We start from the raw sequence: 6,039 nt of genomic DNA, 5'->3' as shown, positions 1-6,039 counted from the left end.
TTTCTCTATGTTGTATGACTTTATTTCATTATCACTGTTGTATCTTAGGCTGCGTTTGTTTACAGAGACAGGACACTGAGACAGGGACATTAAGATACAAAATCGTGTTTGGCAAAGGAGACATGGACAGAGACAATGTATCCAAAGACACTGAATTAGTGTATTTTGTGTCCATCCTGATAGGAAGGACACAAAGACACTAACAAGGGACACAACTTAATTTTTATTTTTTCTTTCATTATTCTTGTTCATTTTTCATAATTATATTTTGTATTGTTATATTTTTCATCTCAAATTTTTTTAATGAAAAAAATGAGAATAAATTGAATTTTCATAATTTGTTCTAGTTTATAACCAAACAGAATACAAGAACACAAAATTTTGTGTCTCTGTCCATCAGTGTCTTGTCCTGTCCTATTCTCAATGTCTTGTCCTATCATGTTCTTAGAAACAAACACAGCCTTAAGGAACTGTATTTACTTCTTTTATGTATTTGTATCAACCATGTTGTATTTTGGTTATTGCCTTTGAGTTCTTTCTTGTTTGATCATGTTTCCGTTAAATTGATAGTGCGAACTCCATTGTCTGTTTAAGTTCTTTTATACTTTGCTTGTCATGCATCATTTAATATGTAGATTGCGTTACCGCTTTATCTATTCATCGGACATTTCGTACTTGACAACGGAAACGGAACATGTTCATTAATTAATAAAACCATGCAAAGTACATCACAATAAGTTTAACATATTTTATCCCTCAGCAACTCCACCTAAGAAAACCTATTACAGTGTAATCCAAACGCAAAAGTAAAATGGACGCAGTAATAAAGATAACAATACACTTACTCAAATGCCCCCAGTATGGGATGGTCCTCCGACCTGTGGGCAACTCCGACGTGTGTGTCTGGGTTACCAACAGAGGCCACATCTCTTCGGCCGATTCGGATCTGCCTCGTCCATATTGGTCCGTATCCGAGTGGACATAGGACGACCCTCCTTTGCGCACCTCTTGTTTGGATCCAGGATCACTGTCGGCCTATCATATGGTGGCCAGAAACCCTCTGGGATGGGAGTGTGAATCCCATTCGATATACACTGAATACCAAACTAAGACGATACACCTGGTGGACGTACGGCTGCCAAGTAATCCGTGAGTAGGCACAGCATGCCAGGGCGTGCGGACACGAGAAATGAAGTGCCTGAAAGTATCTGTAGTCACATATCTGAGATCCAAGTGAGACCCTGTAGCTACCCAGTGAGAACGAACCAGTCGGAGTCGTCTCTACGACGGTGAACTCCGAGTTATCCCTGTCATACAACGTCACCGTGAAACACCTCGCCGTCTTCAAGTTGGCCTCGATACACTTCACCAGGTGTTGACTGAATTGTTGTTCGGTACCCAGCTGGGCCTCAGCCTCTCTCCCCTTGCGGACAAATAGTTCGGCCAATCTTCCGTATGTTGCCTTCACCAGCGAGCACACAGGGAGGTTTTTGACACCCTTGAGGATTGAGTTCACACACTCAGAGATATTCGTCGTCATATGCCCGAATCTCCGCCCCTCATCACAATGATGTGTCCACAATGAATACTCAATCCGGTTCACCCAGTCACACATCGCAGGGTCTTCAGACCGCAGAATATCAAACTAGTAATCGAACTCTACCTCGGTCTTAGCATACGCTGCGTTCACAAGAACCCTCCTTGCGTCTTTGCCCTTGAAGGTTAGGGCGAAATTTACTGCTACATGTCAAATGCAGAATGCACGGTATGCAGCTGGAGGTAGCCATCCTCCGTCGGGAGCCTCAAGCGCGGCCTTGATGCCGTTATGCTTGTCCGATATAACCAACAGACCCAGCTGCGGTGTCACGTGCTGACGCAGGTGGGAGAGAAAGAAGGACTAGGACTCGGCATTCTCACCTTCAACTAGTGCAAATGCAACAGGGAGTATGTTGGAGTTCCCGTCCTGTGCAATCGCGACAAGCAACGTTCCCCCATACTTGCCATACAGATGGGTGCCGTCAATACTAACCAACGGCTTGCAATGACGGAATGCCTCAATACACGATGGAAACGTCCAGAACAGTCTGTGAAAATAAGCTTGAGACTCGTCCAGTTGTCCCCCAACTCCAACAGGGCTCGTCCTAAGGACAGCAACAGTCTCAGGCATTGTCACCTGGACTCCTAAGACCTACCTAGGGAGTTCGTTGTACGACTCATCCCAGTCACCATAGATGAGGGCAACAGCCTTCTGTTTCGCCAACCAGACCCTCCTGTACGTCGGCCTAAACCCAAAGTGTGCGGCTATGGCATTTAGGAGCACCTTGATGCTGACGGATGCATCAGCCCTAACCATTGGCATAATGAATGCCGAGATCACATGATAATCCAAACTCATGTGGTTGCTAGAGATGGATGTCGCGAGGCACGTATGCGGTCCATTGTACCGTTTGACCTCCCAAATGCCCTTCCCCTGCCGGAGACTTAGCCGAATCAACCATGTGCACCCATTTCCAAACTCAGAACACTTGCCCACATACCGGCGATAGTCAGACTCCACTACCTTGTACTGTACCCCTCAGCGGATGCTGTAAGTCTTGACACTTAACAGGGCCTCATCTTTATCCTAAAATTGCTGACCAACCTGAAACTCTATCAAACCTGCAGACCCTTCCGCATCTTTAGCGCCAAATCCAGCAGGCTCCCCAGGAACCCCCTCCTGCCTCATGGCATCCAAGTCCAAAGATGAAAAATGTGGAGGGTACTGCTGTGTGCCAGAGCTAGAACCACCTCCCGCCCCTGCAGGCTCACTCACTCCAATATCATCGCCACTGTCATCAACAATCATATCCGGCTCCACATCATCGTCCTCTGAATCATCCAACAATCCATCTCCGGCCCCAGCCGGTGTAACACACTGTAAAGAGGTCGGCAGAAATTCTCCGGTTCCAACCTCGTCGCCTACGCTGCCGTTGAGATCAACAGCGAACGAAGGGGAGGCGACAGGTTGGACAGGTGGCTCGTACACAGGGACGGAGGAAGAAGCAACGGCAGGTCTGGAGCTAGAACCGGCTACCGTCCCTATGGTAGGGGTATTCTAGTTCGAACCCCCCGAGCTGGATACCACATCAACTAACTTTGCCAATAGCTCTGGTGTCCTCATTTCGGGAAACTGCCGGCGATAATGAAACATGACCTGCAAGTCCTCATCACTCCCGATCGTGAAACAATCATACTTCACGGTTTCTTGGAGCACCGTGATTGGAATGCGATAGAAAAACTTCTTAACCCGTTTCACACCTTCCAGACCAAGTTTCACCAGTATAGAGTTAACAAGTCATCATAGCTCATCGTAGGCCTCACGAAAATACTGAGAGGATCCTTATCAGTGAACTTCACACCGGAACGAGTTTTCTCTTAATCGAACCTCTGTGGTAAACCAACGCTACAAAACTCTCCTCATTAGCCATTTTTCCCTCTAATGAGAGCAACTCACATTCACACCATATATATACAGGTCTGGTCCTCACTAATTCGAACTAGCCTAATTTGAATTGTACAATGTGTAATTCGAATCAGCCTCTTTCGAATTACATAGGAATTGGAATTGGGGAGTAAATCGAATCAGCCTGGTTCGAATTACTGTTACTGTGTAATTCGAACCAGGTGAATTCGAATTACATGTTTTGGGTGACTCTTCATAATTCGAATCAGCATGATTCGAATTATATAGAAATGGAGTTCGAGCTTAGCTGATTCGAACTACATATTATTGTGTTTTGGTTGATTGATGAAGCTGAATTTAAATTAGCTTAATCATGTAAATTTGTGCTCTCCTTAGCTTATTTAAGTTTTTTGCCCTATTTTTATATGAATAACTATAATACTAAAATCTGTACACCTAACATTTGTAAACAAAAAATTATTGCAAATACATTAAGAAAGCGAAGCATTAATGAATAAATATAGATATATCCTAACAAATCATCATTATCGGTACATCATGTACCGTATATCCCACATTCTTCGATAGAATTAAAGATAAATCTATTTCATAGTGAGATGTAATTTTAGGAGTAATTTGTTTTTAAAATATATTTGTCAATTTTTTTAAGAAAATAACGGATATAATTTTATAACCAAAGTAACTCTTCATTCTTAGTTAAAGAATAATAAAATAAACTACTTATTACAATATTTATTTCATAACTAAAGTAACTTTTCATATATTGAATTATATTTTAAATAATATAATTTAAAATATTTAAAATTATAAATATACTTTAAATTAATTATTCTCTCCCTAATTAGAATATTACTGATCTCTTTTCTCTAATTTCAAACACATTAATTATATACATTCTCTCTTTAAATTTTATAGTGTAATTTTAGTCATTTATATAAATCTAATAGTTATAATTAAATCCTCTCATTTTTTATATAAAGACACTTTTCTCACTAGATATACCACCTATATATATTTACCTAAAGATATTATGTTTACCTAAAGAGAAGAGATTATGTTTACCTAAAGAGAAGAGATTAGTAAAATAAAAAAAAAATGAGATTCTAATTAATATAACAAACTCACACATTATGAAAATTATAAATTTAATGGTAATTAAAATCTTATTTTGTCATTTTAAAAGTTCTTTGCTTTAAAATGAAAAACTTGACTATAATGATAATAAAAATTATTCTATATTTTTTATATATAAAATATAAAATAAAAATAATATTTTAAATAATATTTTATTCTTTTAGATTATTAATTCTTTAATAGATGTGTTATTCAAATAATTAAAAAACTGGTTATATTTTATAATAATAATTTTTTTTATTATGATACATGTATAATATTTGTCTCCACTTTTAAAATTTTTTGGATCCGTCACTAATTTTACTTAGCTATATATATAAAGATAGGGATGTTTAAAATCTAATTCGAACTCAATACATATTTTGTTAGATTTGGATTTATCGTTTTTATCTGGCATTATTTTTTGAATTGGGTTCGGATTATGCTTTGGGTGACTTGTCTTAGGGCGAAGTTACTTTTTATTATTTAAAAAAAATATTTTTGAGTAAAGTTAATAATGAAATATTATATTTTTATATTTTAATTAATATTTTATATTATATAATATTATTATATTTTAAAATAATTTATTTTAATATAAATATAATATAATATTTGTTAAATTTAATTTTTGAAAATAAAATTTTATTAATTTAATATATAAAGTTTACGAAATTGTTTTGGTTGACAAAAGGAGCCAAAGCCCAAAAGAAGGACGAAAATTTCACAAGATTAACCATCCTGAGTCAAGATGTCCCAATTACATCACTACAAAGAGCAAAATTGATTCTTCGAAGGGGAAGTTCTAGATTTACAGAGTATGTCTTTGATTTTTTTTTTTGTACACGTGTGATCTTCATGCAAGTGGTCTTTGATTCTGTCATATATAACACTGATCCTGAACTTACCTTCATGTTAGGACACTTAATTTTTTCAACTATTCAAACTTTTCTGGAGCCTCTAGCGTCGACGCTATTTTCAGACCCATAAAAAAGCGCCCCAGTTTAGCAAGAAAGGCTGAACATATACCCAAGTTTCTTGAAAAGTCCATTATCCATCTCCTATCGTTGTTTCTGACCAGAGTCCCACACCTGACTAGACTTGGATTATGCTTAACTGCCTAATCGGCATTGATCTTGAGCCAATCTATTGGAGGAGAAAATTTATAAATTTTTAAATATTAATTTCACAGTAGATCAATTCAATTTAATTTAATTTATTTCTGTTAACTTTAAAATTGGATCAAAATAAATGAAATTGACATTTAGGATCACGATATATGCCCGCCATAAAGTTGTGAATAGAGGTGACAATTGAATGGGTAGGGGTGGATTTTTGTTCTATCCGATTTCGTCCCATTTTATAATAATCTGCATAGAATTCGTCCATCTCCTATTTACCAGTAGTAAAATGTTAAACTCTAACCCGCTCCTACATGTATCTATTTTACTTCTATAATTATT

Source organism: Arachis ipaensis, chromosome B9 (genome assembly GCF_059453495.1).
Source record: "Arachis ipaensis isolate K30076 ecotype BB chromosome B9, ASM5945349v1, whole genome shotgun sequence".
Classification (NCBI taxonomy): Eukaryota; Viridiplantae; Streptophyta; class Magnoliopsida; order Fabales; family Fabaceae; genus Arachis; species Arachis ipaensis.
Note: the sequence above shows the minus strand (reverse complement) of the source record.